Raw genomic sequence first — 18,678 nt, 5'->3', positions numbered from 1 at the left:
GTCAGATACATGGAGGAAGCACAGACATTCTTCCAGCTACAGAACATGGAAATGTTTCAGAGCACCCGAAATCACAATCTGTCCTCTCTAGACTTACAGTGGCCTCAATAATGTCATGATTCAGATTCACAAGCTGTCAAGAAAGTCATGCCGAGAGATTCCAGAACATAGAAGCAACAGAGACTATCTCACAGCAAAGAAAGCACACACTTGGGCATGTCTACACTGCAAAGAGGCTCAAAGCCCAGGTCAATTGACTCAGGCTTGTAGGGCTTGGACTGTGGGGCTAATAGCAGCAGTGTAGACATTCCCACTCGGGCTGGAGCCCCATTCTCATCAGGTTTCGGGGTCCGAGCTCCAACATGAACATCTACACTGTTGTTCTTAGTCGATCAGCCTGAGTCAGTCGACTCAGAGCTGTGGCTTTTTCAGACATACCCACACAGAGCAGCATTGAGGGTTCTGAGAGATGCTGAAACTACTTCACTTCCCCACAACTAAAAAAAGATGGTAAGACCCCCTTCTTTGTGAAAGCTATATGCTTAGGGACAGGATTTTTATTTAATTTGTTTTTTAAAAAATCTGATAAAAGTATGCAATTATATAGTGATGTTTTGGATTAAAAGAGGTTAATTTTTAAAGTGACATTTTATAGATTGCAGGTAAAACTGGATAATTCTACATAGAAGCTATTCTTTTTTGTATGGAGCTTGAAAAACAAAGTGCAGTGAACTCTGCAACAAGCATCATCAGATGTATGTTCACAGCATTTTCCATCACATTAGCACCTACATCAATTTTTAAACATTTACACACACACACACACACACACACACACCTGGGAGGCCCTAACAGCTCCTCACTGGGCTGGCCTCTCTGGCTAGCTGGCTAACAGCTGGATTTAGAAATTAGAAGCATTGGCTTTGAGGCAGGTCAGGGGCACCATGTCGTCAGCACACAGTCTAGGGAGGGTCGTGTCTGGCCATGTGTGAAAATGCATTAAAATTTTTCATCACTAGATTCAGTTTGTGTTTTGTTTTCAGTGGGTGGGTGGGTAGAACTCAGAAGGGAAGCTGGTGGTTGCATTAAATCCTAAACACACAGTCCCTACTCAGGAAAGCCTTACAAGGTTGCACGAATCTGGGAGTCATATATGCCCTCCTGAGCATATAAAATGTTATAACCTACCCAGAACTCAAAGGAAAATGTTCTCCTCCTGGAGCAGACCTCATTTAATTGAATAAGTGGGATTAGGTCTCATGCTCTTAGCATTCATATATTGTTCTTTCTTGAGAAGTCCCAGCACACACGATGCATCCAGCACCACAGTCATCTTTGTCGCTGATCTTGAGTCCTAAGCCCCTGTTGGCTGCCTTTTCATCCTTACAGCTAGTGCTGCCACATTTTATGACTCACCCTTATTCGGGATGCATCGATTACCACCAAGAAGGGGAACAGGAACCCCATATTTCCAGGGCAAGTAAAAAGCCTCAATTGCTAAGTGTTTAAAAGTCATTTGGAAAATTAGTTAAAGCATAACCCCTTCTCCAGCTCTTTTCATGTTCCTGTCCTTGCACATGTTACAAGCGTCTTAGGAGAAGCTTTTCCCTCATCATTTTTAAAGCTCTCAGCAGGACATGATGTAATTATGTGCTTGATCATGATCACAGCTTTGATGATTGCGATTTCAAAGGTCTCAAAGCAGAACTCATTAAATATTCTTTCTGGTACTGCATTTGAATGCAGTGTCAACATGAAAAAATTACAATGTCTTGAATGGGGAAGGTTATCTGCATGTCTTATCAGCACGGTCTAGGGCGCTGGTCTAGGAATCAGGACACCCAGGGTCTAATCTCAGCTGTGCTACTGCCTTGCTGTATAACCTTGGGCAAATCACCTCACCTTTCTATACCTCTGTTCTATACCTCCTGCCACCCTATGTCCACCTTGTCTATTTAAGTCTGCAAGCAGTTCAGGGCAAGGACTGTCATGAAATGTCAGACACTTCCACCCAATGTAGCCCAGGAGTAAAAGTTTGAGAATGTGAACTTGTCCTAACCTTTCCTTGCAAAGGCGATAAATTCTCTGAACTGCTTTTAGAATTTCTGACACCCATTTAAAACCATCAGCAATGCTTTCGTAAGACTCACTGTTATCTGGTGGGGTTTCTACTCAAGCTCTGCCCTCCCCCACGCCACTATTTGCCCATCAGGAAATACACTACTCTCCATGCTAGCCCTGACTGATTCTTTTCAAACAAACCAGAGAGGTGGGTGGGATTGAGGGAATGGGATGGATGTCAGAGAGCCATGGTTAAAGAATATTTCATGCAAGTAAAAGTATATTCTTTCACCTGTGTGTCCAGTGGGATCAATAATTCAAAGATATCATTTTAGAAACCCACACACTTTCTTAGTGCCTGACTGGGCTATTATTATCCTTGGGATTGCTGCAGAGCTGCACTGCCCATGGAGGGGCCTTAGGAGGCGCTGTGCCTCCTCGAGAGTTCCTTGGCATGGATGGAGAGTGTGTCTAATGTGCCCCCTTCTGCAGCTGGCCAGCTGCTTGATGTGGAGGGAGGGCAAAGCTAGGTCCTCACCTCCTGCCCACCATTTTTGGTGTGATTTGTGCCCACAGCGGGCATATTAGCAGGATGCAGCCCCTGTGCCCTGGAGACCATAAAGACAGCAATTGTGGCCAACCCTGGCAAAGAGGGAGGATGCTCATTGCATTTTCCTCATTCTGGGCAAGCACAAGACATAGTTTAGCCCTAACTGAACATGTGGCATTTCAAATATTGCCAGCTTCTCCTGTGAGAGACACTCGGGACATTCAGCGATATACTAATGGCCCAGGAGCCTGAAGTAAAAATGGTTTGCTTCCCCCTGTGTAGCAATCACTGTTCATGCTGATCGTCTGAAACTAAGTTGGTTAGTGATCATCTTCTCTCTGGCTCCAAAGCAAACACTAATTGGACTGATACTAGATTCCAAACTATGCAGAGGTGAGGTTGATTTTTAAGTTGATAGGCAGCTTTGAATGGCTGTTTTATTGTATACAATTTCTGTCTCTCAAAAGTTCAAGGTCATTTAATACACAGTTAGACATAGGTATATGGTACCACAAGTCATATCATTCCCCTGCCAGGATGGAGCAGGGGAGAAGGGGGGGGAGGGAAGCTTTAAAGCCTGACTAGAGCATTCAAAAGTTTTACAACTGAATTTGGTTTTATATAGCACATTTCACACTTAAAGTATCTCACAGCCCTTTACAAAGTAATGAGTCACATAATAGGACTGCAGTGGCTATTACTAATACAGAGAAAACAGAAGTTTTATATTTTGATCCTGTTACTTACCCTTCTGCAAACAAGTCCATGCATCTTAGTTTCAATAGTTTCATTCCTGGTGCATCAGTGATTCTTGAGGTACAAAGGTTATTTTAGACTCCAAGTTATCTTTTACTTCTTTGGTTAAAATTCACCTTTAACATTTGAAAAACTGTACTTGTTGAACTGATAAACTGCCAAGACCTTGATGTATGTATTGCTTCTCTCTTTGTTGGGTTATAGCGAAGACCTCTTTGCTGGCCTCCTGTTGTCTATTCTCTCCTTTTGTAGTAAGCTCAGAACCACGAAACTATTTTATTTTGCATTGTTCTTGGTTTTCTCCAAGATTTCAATCACATTCCTGAAAAGTGATTTTAAATGGTACTGCGAGGGTTCCATGTTTTACTGTATTACGATGGCTCCAGATGAAACATGCTCAGATCACAGCAAAAATAAGTTAACTCCCTTGAAAGTCAAGCTGAGATCTGATAGTCAGCAGAGAGTTTTGCACATTATGATTCAGTAATAATTCTGTGGCCTGAATTCTGCCCTAAATTATTCTGACAATTTGGCCATGCAGTTGGAATTTAGTTAAGGAATTCAGCTCCTTCCCCTGGCTCTGCAAGGCTAATTGAAGTGAAAGGCAATAAAAACATATTTTTGCTGCTGACATAAGCAGTTATAACCATCCATACCACACAGAGCAGATCTGGTCTCCTCCTTAGTCATTTGCCAATTCTAACTAACGCCAGGTCTACACTACCTGCCGAATTGGTGGGTAGTAATCGATCTATTGGGGATCGATTATTGTGTCTCATCTAGATGCGATAAATTAATCCCCCAATCGACGCCCACACTCCACCTCGGCAGGAGGAGTAAGCGGAGTCGACGGGGGAGCCGCGGCGGTCGACTTGCCGCCGTGAGGATGCAAGGTAAGTCGAACTAAGATACTTTGACTTCAGCTATGCGAATAGCATAGCTGAAGTTGGTATCTTAGATTGATCCCTGCCCTAGTGTAGACCAGCCCTAACTTTGCCAACGTCATCCCTTTCAGAAGAACTTTCTTCCTTGGGAAATCCACACTGTGGGTTTCATGGCACCAGTTTCAGACGTAGCTGGAAACATACTCCCAAGGTAAGGCTCCACCGCAGCTGGAGGGGGGCACCGTGAATGGCAGCTCATGCAGACATACCCAAGCTAGCTATGTACTCTTGCTAGCTCACTAAAAACAGAAGTGAGGACACCATAGCATCCTGACTTCTATTTTTAGTGAGCTAGCTAGATTACTAAAGCCAATACGTCTACATGAGCTGCCGGGGCCCCAGCTGCAGTGGCTCAGTACCTTCAGCGGCTGTGGTGAGAAGAGAACCGAAGTATCCTGACTCCTAACAGCGATGTCCTATCCACTAGGCCACACTCCCTTTCTTTATAGAGCAGAATTTTGCTTAGTGTGCAGCCATACTTCATGCAAAACGATGGACTGCGGAACATGTCGATCAAGAGGATAGGGGTGTCCTATACTTTCCAGAGAAACGTCACGGGATACAATTTTTTTTTTAAAAGGATTGAAGAGATTTGGGAGCCTCAGTCCCAATTTCAAAAGTGCCTGAGTAACTCAGACCTTTTGAAAACATTATCCAGGATGTTCTATTCCCATCTGGACAGCCAGAGGACTCAGTTTACCATCTTATCCAGAGTTCTAACAGTTTCTTTTGCTTGTATGCAAAGTATTTCTGATAATCTGGCAGGGCATCCAAGGCAGCACTGTCATTCTGCCTCAGCTGTTCTGAAGCTTTCTGCCAGTCTCTGAGTTTGACAAGTGCCTTTGTCAGCAGAATTTTGCTGCAGTGTTGTTGATGGACAGTAGGAGACACCCCTAATTTTGTGCAACAAGGTTTTTGTAATGGACTTCGACAAGTCAATTTAATCTCCACACATTGGGAGCAGCAGCGTGGTGCATATTCCTTGCTCTGTGATAATGTTGGCTAGGCAACTTCTTGATATTCACCCTTCTTAGAAGCATCAACTCCATTGTTTTGCTTTGTTTTTTAAATACACTTATATTAAATGGAATAGTCTTCTGGACATCTTTTGTTGTTGCTGCTTAATTGAAACTGAAGCAGCAGCATGGCAGGAATCCTACTTAATCCAACAGTTTTGGATGGACAGGCAGAGTTTTTCACCACTGTGACTAAGTCCCAAGACTGAGACAGCTGCAGTGATGCGGAAAATGCACCTCTCCCTCCAAGACCTCTGTTTTCATTCCTGGCAGACTTGCTTGGCACATTCTCGTTTTATAAACAATTCTATAAGAGCATCTGCATAATGAGCTGGACTCTGTAATAACAGTCATTGTATTTTAGAGTAACTATTATAATTGCTTGTAGAATAGAAGTGGTAAATGAGACATGCAAAAACACACACACAAACCAAGGAACAGGAAAAAAATATTAACTCTTCTCAGCCAAGCAGGCAGCAATGCACAACACAGGGTAGTTTGTGAGGAGAGGAGAAAACAGAACAGCCAGCAGTGGCAACCTGACAGCTGTCACTTTCCAGTGGTATCTATTTTATCTTCAGAAATGGTAGTCATGTACCTCAATCTCAAGTGAAAAGGAAATGCAAATACACATTAGTGGTTCAAGTTTTAAAATACTGTCGCTTGTCTCATAATTGTAAGGCAACATATGTTGCCATAACTAAATTAAACCTGGTCAATCTGCTAAAGATCTAATTTTATTTATAGATTTACACACACAGAGTAGAACATCATAAATGACACTATTTGTGATGGGCGCCTGCCCCACACTGTGCTCTAAGGGGTTAATAGAGCCCTCAGGAGGCTGCACAGGAGGCAGCCAATCAGAGAAGGGCTGAAGGGAGCAGCCAATCAGGGCCAAGCAGGCCCATATAAAAAGGGAGCTGCAGGGCTGAGGAAGGCAGTTCTCTGCTGGAGCCCAGAGAGGAAGACTGTCTCTGGAGGGCAGAGAAAACTGCCAGCACCCTGGACAGAGCAGTCCTGTTAGCAGGGGCTGGGGGAGCGAGACACTGCTCCTGGCTGGCTGCTGGGGTTTGCAGGCTGAGGCCCTGAGGCAAGGGCAAAGAGGATGCTGGGGCCACGAGGAAGTGGTCAGACAATTTGCTGCAGTAGCCACTAAGGGAAGTGGCTGAACAGGGGACTGTATGTCCCCGGAAGGGGGGAGCACAGAGTGTAGCACGTCTGGAGGGCTGTGTGGCTGAAGAGGACACCACAGTCCTTGGATAGACGTGGGTCCTAGAGCAGGAGTGACAGTGGCGAGGCACCACCCAAAGAGGGTGCAGTACCATGCAGAGCTAATCCCCAGGACAACCAGCAAGAGGCGCCAGAGTGGAGAGTGAGCACCATTACACTATCCATAAAAAACAGAGGGTGAAAAAACATTAAAAGCCCAAACAGTAAAAATACTAAGCACTTTATAACATTTTACATTTTCAAAACACTCCATGTACCATAAATTACTCAATCCAGCCTCAACACTTCTGCGTGATAAATAAGCATCATCTAGGACTGACCAAGATTGGGTCTATACTGAGCTTTCTATTAAGATTTCCCACCATTACAGTACCAGCAGTGCCAGGAATGGTGGGAGTTCTACTATAGCTAAAGCACTGGCAGCTGCTTCTGTTTTTACTATCATGTCATCTATCTACTCTGACAAGGTTAGACAACACCAGCAGCCAGTCTAATGCAATGGCGTAAAATGTCGAAAATATGCTTAATATGGATATAGCCTCTGAGGTCAACAGACATGCCCAAGGCCATTCGGCAAGTCAGTAGCAGGGCTGGTATCAGATCTCAAGAGTTTCTTTGCTGAACACTTTATAGCATACTTCCTCCCTTATGGCTCCCATAATTACTTTGTGCTGCAGTGGAGCACCGGCTGTTTTATTCCATGAGTTTATTTGTGCCAGGCTAGTTTAAGATGTTATAAGCACATGCATTATAAATTTAATTTTCCATGAATTTATAAGTTGGCCACAAATTCACATCAATGTTAGAAAAAGGAAATTTACCACTGGGGAGCCTTGCTTCTCTAAAGTACTGCTAGTTATTATACTAAAGCTATATTCTTGGGTGTCAGCCTGAGGCATGAGAGTTTGTGGAACTGACTTGTGAAGGAAAATAAGTTCTTATATAGTCCCCAGAGAGCCACAGGTCATAGAATCCGAAGAGGCCGGGGAATATCTAGTCTCAGACTGCCAGGTTTTTCCCCACTAAGGAAATGTTAACATTTAAGAATACGGGAGAAGAAGATGAGTGTGGATGTACCTTCATTATCACTAGTTGTTCTACAGTCTTCGCTGTGAGTCTGGGGAGGAATCTCAGTTGGACATTACAGGCCCAACTTTGGAAAAACCTTCCTGCGGATGGAAGAGTGCTGCAATTCGCATCTTTTTCAACCCAGCCGCTTTATTTCATGTGTGCATCCGAAGTAGCTTTGCTTAGTATTTCTTTCACAAGGGGTTAAACTCTTATTCCTTAAGAGGCTACAATCTAGGCCAGATTCTAAGGGCATGTCAACATAAGCACTTACTGTACAGCAAGCTGGAGTGTAGATCTACAGCGCTCCAGAGCGCCACGCACTTAAGCATCCATGTGGACCCGGCTGAGGGCGCACTAACTGTTCCCTACTGTGCAATGACCTACTTCAATTTAAAACAGCAGTACGTCAAAGTGCACTAGGAACTTGTAGGACACATCAGCAGGGTCCTCACATACACTTGGGGAGTGGCACGCTGGAGTGCTGTAGATCTACACCCCAGTTTGCTGTGCAATAAGTGCTTATGTAGACACGCCACGAGACGTTCCCAGAATCTCTGTCCCTGAATATATATATATGCACATTAGGTAATTTTGAAAGATTAACATCATCTATCTGGTAAAATGAAGAACAGAATCTAAATACTCAGCAAGACATTGAGAGAAGAAGAGGTGTTAGAGGACAATAGCAAGCAATCCTAGTATCCATTCTCAATGGCCTGCTGGGAGATTTCATTCGGAACTCTAAGCCCATCACCTTACACAAACACGACAGGCTTCAATAAGAATGAGAAGAAAGAATGCTCACACTTTCTGATCATAAAGGAAACAACAGATGCATTGTTAAAAACGTGGAGGCAGGCACTGTGAATGACTATTGGAGCTTGGTGAGCTATTCTGCAAGGGACAAAGCTACGAAAGCCTGAATAAACTGGAATAGACTCATCTGCTATTTCTCTGTTATTAAACATTTATTGAAGCTGCATTTCTAGAATGCAGCCACACTAGCCACCTGCCCCACCTCCCCCTGGGTTTCTCTGAAGCAGTGTTAATAGGAAGTGTCAGCTGGGTTTTATTTTTCTCCTAGTTTTCTTCTGGCATCCAACGGCTGAAACACATTTCTTAGAAATCGTAGGACTGGAAGGGACCTTGAGAGGTCATCTGGTCCAGTCCCCTGCATTCATTTCCTTGGATCTGTGTATTTCAGGTGCTCTGTACCAGGCCCTCAGGTCCCGCTGACTTCATTTGGAGTCACCTCAGCACCTTGCAGGATAGGACCCTGGTGATCATGCTCTCTGTTCAGTGGTTAATCCTTTAAAAATCTTTCAACCTCATGTGAAAAAAGCCAAACAAACCAAAAATAACCACTTTGCAGATTTGCAGTTTCTGGAGTGGTTAAAGTCTGCACTGTATTTTGAAATGAGACTGGGGTCAGACGCCACTCCGTGGTTAAGGAAGGAAAGGGCTTTATTTGCAGTCTGTGGAGGTTAAAGACAGAAAACGTTATTTTGAAAAGCACTTTGCAAGGGCAGGGATGGCCAAGAACAGCGACGCCCAGAAAGAGGCTGGCAACCCCCTGTGGTCTCCCAGCTCAGGAACAGACACAACCGAGCATTAGGTTATATAAACGGAGACGCCAGGGCAGTGCATTTTCTTGCTGAGTTCAGCAGAGCTGAAACCCCAAGGGAATCCTTTGCATGGGGATTCGGCAGCAGCAACACTATACATTGGGGCAGAAAGGAAGCAAGATTCTTACAGCACTGCTGCCATGGAAACTGCATCAGTCACCTTTCCGAAGTACTTGTGCTCTTGCCAGCCAGAAGCCTCTCCTTACTGCCTCTCCCAGTCCCCTCCCAGCCTATATTTTTTGTTGCTGAAAATGTATGAGAAAAACTTATTGTTACTCTTATGGTGAAACAAGCCACTTGGGGACAACCAGCTGTTTCCAGCTAGTTAAATATCTGTTTAAAACAGGTTGTTGGGTTTTTTCTTTTTTTTTTTAAAACCTCTTGCAACCAAGCTGATCTACGTGGAAAATGGAGGTCATCCCAGGGACGCCACGCTTCAAAGGCCAAGCTGTTCAGTGCTTACTACCTGCATAAAAGCAAACAAGCAAGGAGGATTTCTTTTAAGAGCTGTGCTAATGATTTATTTTAGGCAACATCTGTGTAGCAACGGGAGCTCCCTGCAAGACAAGACTGTGAATTAGTACCCAGGAAGATTGTTTTAATGAGGAAGCGCAACAGCCCTGTATGATTAAGATGCAGTCAGAAATCTACCACAAAACCTACTAGCTAATATTGACACTGTATTGTAGGACAATAAAGCATTTAGAACAACAAATGTGACAAGGAATGTCATGACAAAATAATGGCATTTTCCATCTCAAATGATGATATCTATGCAGTCGGGAAGATAATCCTAACGAACTAGCCTAATCAAAGCTAGTTGTACTAGTGATTTTAAAATCCATTTATGTCAGAATACACCCTGAATGGAATGGAAAATAATAGTGCTGAGGACAGTCATTTGCAACATACAGTTACCCTATTACACGGTAATGGTGAATTTCGATTTCACGGCTATAAAGAGAATGCTTGTTTCAATAGATTCCTACTAAGCAGCTGATCCTTCCACACATACTTAGGCAACTTTTTCTGCTGCGATTTCTCTCTCTTTGTCCCTTTGCCATCACCCAAGCAAAGGTCACAAAACATTCAACTCAGAAGAAAATACAGCATTATTTTTGCAGGTAGGTGGCTTGGGAGACAAGTAGGAGTATTAGGTAAGGCAGAAAATAGAGAAGCATCTTCTCAGTATGCAAATGGACACATCTCTGGTGACTACTAATAGAGCTGGACAAAAGATTGGTTACAGAAGAAACTGATCATCAACATTTGCCTGGCTCTGAGTTCATGAAAAGTTTGCGCAAGTGGAACAATTCTATGCAACTGACTTATTTATGATATTTTGTTCATAACGTGAACAGAATGTGAGATCAAAGTGACTGAACAATTTGTGACCAACTTACCCCTGCTAACAGCATGGCTGGTACCTGCCTCAGGTAAAAGGTAACTGAGTCACTTGCCACTAAGGGGGGTATGTGTGTATGAAGGTGCCACATTATGTTAATGTGGATTACAACAAATTTTTGTGGCGGTTTTTTGAATTTTGAACTGGGCTGCTTGCAATAAGTCCAATAAGTCACATGACATTAGTCCTGGCTCCTTGATTGGCTGAGGGTGAATAGAAGCTATTTAAGACTCACTCATTTGGAGCAGCTGTATTTTGCATATTCTTCCCTGATGCTATGTTGGGGAAAGAGTCCCATCATTTGAGGTGGAACTATAGCTCTGTCCAGTGGCCTCTCAGACACTGGGAAGGAGGGTGGTCCACCCACTAAACTCCAAGGGGGAGATGAGTCACATGCCAGCCCTAGAAGAGCTATGTAAGAATGTCTGGCCTGATAGGGTCTTCTGTCGATGGAAATATTATAGTTACATGTCCAAACTCAGCACCTTTTTGGTTAGTACATCATTAACCGTTATATGATTTGACATATTTTTACATGTTGTTTGGCCATGGTGAGGAGGTGGAAATTCGAAGACAGAAAATCACGTGAAATCAACTGGCAAAAAGGGTTATTAAAAAAAATCAGTTTTGCCTAGCCTTTACTGCTAATGAGAGCTTGGTGTGTCTGCTCCCATACATGAAAACAGAAGGTGAACACACAGGTGATAGTGTCAAACAAATAACTTAGATATTCTCTTCAAACTACTATAAGACCTGACGTAAAGCTCATTTAATTCAATGGGGCTTAGATCAGATCCATAATTTGTTTGGAATGCAGCTAATTGAGTTGGATACCCACATGGTAGTCTATGGTCCTCTGGACTCTTTATAGATTCATAGATTCTAGGGCTGGAAGGGACTTTGAGAGGTCATCGAGTCCAGTCCCCTGCCCTCATGGCAGGACCAAATACTGTCTAGACCATCCCCCGTTTCAGTCATATTTATGATTCATGACATGTGTAATTATTTTTAGAGACTCTTAAAGGTCTGCAAAATAATTAAAGTTTCCATCTGAATGGCACTCCATAACCCAAGCTCAGTGGGCCAAACAGCAATTCATTGCCACATTTCAAAGCAGTGGTGAAGAAACCGGGGGTCAATGGAAGCATTCCAAAAGGGAATGAAAAAAGTAAAAAAACAATCCAGAATAAATCAGCCAACTTCTAAATTACAATCAATGGGTTAACTGAATGAGTTTTGAGTAATGAAGCATAAACCAACTGATTCCCACATTCTAAATTCCTGGCACATGAGGGGAGATGAGAATTTAAATGTATCAGATTGGAAAAAAAGTTTATCAAGGGAAGGCCACACAGGGGATTCTCCTACGCAAGGTAATAAAGTTTCTCTGATTCAAGATACTGGAAGACAGATGAGCCCGTCTTACACTGCTTTGTAAATTATGACCATCACAAGGGACTAAAATGAACATTGTACTTAGAAAAGCAACAGAAATATGAGATGCTTAATAATTCTGATGGGAATTCTCGATTTCATTTGCCTAATACTTAGAAGATGTTAATGTAATAACACGTTATATGTTCTCATGCTGAGAGATTGAGAAGAACTTGCCTTACAACTTCCACTGGCAGGAGAAGGAGATGTGGGGATAGTACCATTATCAGTCAGTCAGTCATTTATTCACAACACTGCAGTCAAAACTAATGATTGAAAGGAGTCAGAAAAGGGCACACGAACACTTGAATCAACTTGTAAGGTTTTAAAGAAATCAAACGAAAGTGACAGTAAGTGCTAGAGCAACGGCTAATCTTATTCACAAACCTATAATCAAGATAAAACTGTTAGTGAAGTTTCTCTCTCTCACTGCACACAAACACCTTTAGTCAAAGAGAAATTATTAGCATTTTTGTAATATACTAGCTTAGAATCATTACTCTGAAAGTACCAGGAAATCTAAATTCAGTTGCTTACGGGCAGCAACACAAAAGATTTATTAGCCAGTTTCAACACTCACCTTCTGGAATAGAAAATCCATTCATAGTATCAGACTAGATAGAAAGCAACTGATCATTGTGATAAATATGGAGAAGAAATTAATCTGCTAGCAAATTGATCCAAAATCTCATCCACCAATATCCATAAACTTTCAGGGTAAATGCACATGCACAAATTCAAACTAGTTTTCAAATACTCTCAGCATTTTCACAAACGGCTTCTTGCAGCAGCACAGACTTGTTAACAGGACATTACAGATTCGTTCCATTCCTAAATAGCTTTAGTTTCAGGACCTAGGTTATATGCTTTCATCCTACTCTACAGGAAACTGTTGCAATTAAATAGCAGTTAAGAACAAAATAATCATAGGGATGGACTGGACCACAGGAGGCGGTCATGCCCCTATGATGATCTAGGTCATGCCCCTGTGATGAGCAGGATTAAGTACCCCTAAAATGATTCCTGCCAAGTGTTTGTCTAACCTGTTCTTTAAAACTTCCAATGACAGAGACCACCCTGGAAGCCTATTCCAGAGGTTAACTCCCTTATCACTGGAAAGTTGTTACGAATATCTAACCTAAATCTCCCTTGCTTCAGATTAAGCCCATTACTTCTTGTCCCACCTCCTGTGGACATGGAAAACAATTGATCACCGTCCTCTTTATAAGCAGCCCATATCATATTTGAAGACTTATCGGTCCCCCCTCAGTTGTCTTTTCTCAAGACTAAACATACCCAATTTTTTAATTGTTTTTTTACCTTGTCCTCACAAGTCAGGTTTCCGAAACCTTTTATTATTTTTATTTCTCTCCTCTGGACTCTCTCCACTTTGTTTAGATCTTTCTTAAAGTGTGGTACCCAGAACGGAATGCAGTACTCCAGAGCAGGCCTCAGACTAGTACTGAGCAGAGCAGCACAGTTACCTGCTGTGTCTTATATACAACACTCCTGTTAATACATCCACAATGATATTAGACTTTTTTGCAACTGCATCACGTTGTTGACTCGTATTCAATTTGCGATCCACTATAACCACCAAATCCTTTTCAGCAATACTGCTACCTAGCCAGTTATTTCCCATTTTGTATTTGAAAATTTGATTTTTCCTTTCTTTGCATTTATCTTTATTGAATTTCATCCTGTTGATTTCAGACCACTTCTCCAATTTGTCATGGCCATTTTAAATTCTAATCCTTTCTGCCAAAATATTTGCTACCCCTCCCATCTTGGTGTAATCCACAAATTGTATAAGCACACTCTTCACACCATTATCCAAGTGATTGATGAAAATTTTGACTAATACCAGACCCAAGACAGATCCCTGTGGGACCCCACTAGATACATCCTCCCATTGATAATTACTGTACTCTGAATACGGTCTTTCAACCAGTTATGTACCCATCTTATAACAATTTCATCTAGATCACATTTCCCTAGTTTGATTATGAGACTTATGTGGCAATATGTCAAAATCAAGATATAACATGTCTACTGACTAGGCCAGTAACCTAGTCAAAGAGGGAAATTACTGTTCAAGAACAAGTCATGCCAAACAAACCTAGAGATAAGTGAATAACAATTTCATCCGTTAGTTCATGTATCAGGTAGAGATGGACCTGAACAAACCCTCTTTTGTCCAAACACTTCCAGTCTCCTTAATGGGATGAACCAAACCCCAGAGCTGGGCCCATCTCCAATACCCGAGTATCTAACTGCAACCTATATTATGCCATTATACACATGTACTAAAAGCTGATGGTTTGTTTAATCCAAATAAATTGTAGTTTTCAATTTAATTAGTATTAACCAGGTTTGACTGCATCGAAAAGCAAATCAGAGACATTTAACTAATGGACAGGATTTCCCTGCCCCTTGCCCAAGAGATGGACAGTTTAAGGACTTAACCACTCCAGGACAACAAATGTCACAAACTTTAAACCAACTCCAGAGGGCTGAAGCCCCTCAATAGATTTCTTGAAAAGACTTGATTATCTCACCAATCTGCTATTCCGACTACAGCTGCAGCCTTCACTGACAGAATGACACCATATTCCCCCCTCCCCCCACACACACTTCTTGTGTTCTCCCCTTTATTGTCTGCTCAGTTTATTTTCACCTTAACACCTGTAGAAGTAAGGGCGCTAAAAGCAAAGCAAAGGCACCATGCTGTGCTGTATTTACTATTTTTTTTTTTTTTTAGTTTTGCACAGGAGAAATCAATAATTGCATTGTCTGTGATCTTCACTGCCAAAGAGGACACTGCAGAGGAGACAATTAGCCGACAGTTTTGTCAACCTACTTTATAATGATGAAGGATTTTAGCAATTTTAGTTTTTCTAACGATGGACTAGAAATGGGCATTTTGCTCATGACTGTCCCAGTTTAACAATCATGTTTTCCCATTAGCACTCTATCCCATTCCCTTCTGACTCACACGGGCTCTCCTCAGTTCCAGCCATCAGAAGCTTATCTCCCCACCCCACCGGTCAGAAAGATGAGCCATGTCCTTCAAGGAGGAGGAAACCGGGAAAAGCTACTCTTTAGACTTCTTTTCCCACTATGGGAAGAGCATTCTGGACAACTACAGAAGACTTTTCCTAGTAGATGGGACCATTTCTGAAAACATTGTGCACCGTCCCACACCATGTTAACAGATTTATCCACAAATAAGCAGCCTGAAGCTGGAAGTGTTTTCCCACCAGAGAGCGTGGCAGGGAAAAGTCACAGATGTTCAATGAGATCCAAGGCTAGGCAAACTCTGTCCTTACAGGCTAGTCTGAGATGCATTTAAAAATGAACAGCCATTGGCGAAAAGCAGCTCCCATTTTTAAGACACTAGATCCTTGCTTGAAAAATTGCATATCACCAGTTCCATTCCACATGGCAACCAAATGAGTCATCCCAGGGCAGAATACACTAACAAAGCCAGGCAGTCACCCCAAACCTGCTTCTCTCTTTTAAATACACCAACTGGTTTATAGGTTGTCTTGACCAGACACTGAAGAAAAGGTGCCAAAACCTATGGCTATTTCCATTTAAATACATTCAGCTGTTCATTGGGCAGAGATTTGTGATTAAGGTCCTGTGGACACCAATTTAACTTTCTAGAGATATCTGCAAGTAGAACTGCTCCTTTCCTAGTTCAGTTTCTTAAAGCCAACATGAACACTGGATCAACTGAACCCAACGATTACATTTATGACACATTTCTGTAAGGCAGTGGTTCTCAATCAGGGGTCTGGGGCTCCCTGGGGGGGCTGAGAGGAGGTTTCAGGGGGTCCGCCAAGCAGGACCAGCATTAGACTCATTGGGGCCCAGGGCAGAAAGCCGAAGCCCCACTGCGTGGGGCTGAAGCCCAGGGCCCTGAGCCTCGCCATCTGGGGCTGAAGCAGAAGCCTGAGCAGCTTAGCCTCATGGTGCCGCAGGCAATTGCCCCGCTTGCTACCCCCTATGCTGGCCCTGGCTTTTATATGCATAAAACCAGTTGTTGGGGGGGCCTCAGAAAGAAAAAAGTTGAGAACCCCTGTTATAAGGGAATTGTGACCAGCAGTTTTTAAGACTACTCCTTAGCTTGCCTAATGAACCCTAGGGAAGTTGACTTTAAGATTCAGAAAACCTAACAGCACTGTCTCCCAATAGTCTGTTAACTACCGCAATGTTCATTTGCTGCTCTGCACGAACAGCTCTTATTAGCTACTGTAGTTTCGTTTGCTCACAAAGATTCCCACAGAAAACTCACTTTAATATGGCTTTAATAATACATGCAACAGATTAATCTAGAATTGTTGGTTTTTGAAAAAGCACTTCCTTGTGTCACTCAAACCAAATGCATTTGATCATTAAAACTTGCATGATTTTTCAATCTTCAAAATGAGATTCTGCCTCAGCTGAACGCTGATTTCATCAGAGTCAATTATGCTCCATGGCCCAGATCTGACCTGAGCTGTTAAACTGTTTTGAAACTGCAATTTTATTTTGCTTATCTTTCTGAACAATTCAAAATAGCAGCAATCTTGTTAGAACTGTCAGGACCCTGGAACTATCGGGTAAACTGGCTGTTTTCCTACTTCTTGTAGGAAAAAAAAAAAAGTCAAACGTTAATTTGTTTTTCCTCCTCAAGTACACTTTAGTAAATGGTTTTTTCCTGTCCCTCGTTTCCCAAGAGGTATCATCCATCAAAATGCTGATGGGATTAATCTTTTGACCTAATCTAGTATGTGATATGTAGTCAGACTAGCATTATCCGTATAGATTAAATTTGGGTTCCTCAAAATTATCAAAGAAAACCTCTTGAACAACATGGAATTTTAGCAGCCACAATCTCAGCAGCCTAGCTGCGTAGGCAAGGAGATTAGGGAGACAAGGTGGGTGAGGTAATATCTTTTATTGGACAGAAGTTGGTCCAATAAAAGATATTACCTCACCCATCTTGTTTCTCTAATATCCTGGGACTAACACAGCTACAACTCTGCACAGGCAATGAGACACAGTCGTGACTCCCAGCAGGCACATCCACAAAACACTGTTGTCAGCAAAGTCCACCCCCAGCTTTTTTTTCCTCCTTCTTTAAAAAGAAAATAAAATGTTTGCACAAGATGCATTTCTCTGTAGAAATCTTGTGTGTGTCCATTCTTCTCTGCCTGGCAACCACATTTGCAACCACATTTAGCAGTAAATTAAAGGGCTGAGGCCTGCCTTATGCAATACATGTAAAGTTGGTTCTACTTTCCTTTTTTACTTTGGATTTCTCAATCCTCTAACAAGTAGTTATCAAACCCATTTGTCCAAAAAGTAAAGTGCTCATTTAAGCACTTAAAAACCACCTAGAACATATTTCAGGCCCAGGCTAAATTTTTTATCCTTAAAAGGCCTCTCTGCTCTGCAACCTAACCAGGGGCCCAGCCCTGAATCAGTACGTGTGTGAAGGCTCTTTGCATCTTCAAGGAGCGCTGAGTATCTTGCATGATTAGACCCAGAAAAAAACTGGTACTGAAGCACAAGTCTAGCAAGATACAGCCACAGTTTCCTTAGCAAAGAGAGCCAACTTGTGTCTATAAATAAACCAGTATACAGACTGAGGCCAATATGTCAGTTCATAAATAACTCAGCCTCATTTCCCATAAAATACTTGATTCCTAGTTAAAAATTTAAGTGTTTAACTATATATATATATAACACCATCACCCTAATCTTATATGGTGCTTCAGTAAAACTCAAGGTGTTTCATAAAGGAGGTGAATAGCAGTATCCCCATTTTACAGGAAACTGGGGCACAGAGAGGAGATGTGACTTGCTCAAGGTGACGCAGTAGGTCGGTGGTGGAGCTGGCAATAGAATCCAGGTATCCCGAATCCCAATTCGGTGCTCGATCCACTAGGCCACATTGCTTCCCTATCCACAGTATAAACTGTGTGTGCAATGTGGGGGAGCTAACATTTTCTTTGATTCATTTTCCTTACCTTTTTTCTTTTCCTTTTTTAAATAAAGAAAATGAGAAAAATGCTTGTGTGTATTAATTTTTTTCATTTAGACCCACTTAGATCTTGACAGTCACCTCTCATTTAGGTGAATGGTGTTCACAGAAGAGAGTTTTCTGCAGGGTAGAGTTTACAGGGCAGCACTGCATCAGTTTGCATGGCAAAGGCTGTATCTTTGCAACGGAAACAAACATTTTTATTTTAAATGAAAGCTTGAGATTTGCAAAAAATGGCAGTATGCAGTAAAAATCACAGGAGATCCCCAAATTACCGCCGAAAAGAGTACTATGCACCAAATGTTTGTGAAGAGATTTCACTTCTCCCAACAGCTGAAATACACACACAATGCCAAAGAAAACCAGAGCACAATCCATCAAAATCTCCCTCTGGACCTCCAGTCTCTGGATGCCCTGAAAAGCTACAGGGGCTGCTGACTACAGCAGGCAAAATTACCATTATCATGGGAAGGTCAACCAGCAGTGGATGACATAAAACCTCCAAAAGACCTAAATTAATGTGAACTAGTGGTGAACTGTAAAGCTGAC

The 18,678-nt window shown here is 42.3% G+C and overlaps 1 protein-coding gene across 7 annotated transcripts in view; it reads right to left on the bottom strand.

Moving 5' to 3' along the window:
• The window catches only part of ARVCF (ARVCF delta catenin family member), a 428,382-nt gene that overhangs the window by 34,175 nt on the left and 375,529 nt on the right, over nucleotides 1–18,678 (bottom strand). The window lies entirely within an intron of this gene.

The sequence above is a fragment of the Trachemys scripta genome, chromosome 15 (genome assembly GCF_013100865.1).
Source record: "Trachemys scripta elegans isolate TJP31775 chromosome 15, CAS_Tse_1.0, whole genome shotgun sequence".
NCBI classification, from domain to species: domain Eukaryota; kingdom Metazoa; phylum Chordata; order Testudines; family Emydidae; genus Trachemys; species Trachemys scripta.
The sequence above is the reverse complement of the archived record's forward strand: the minus strand, read 5'-3'. Positions and strand labels throughout refer to the sequence as shown.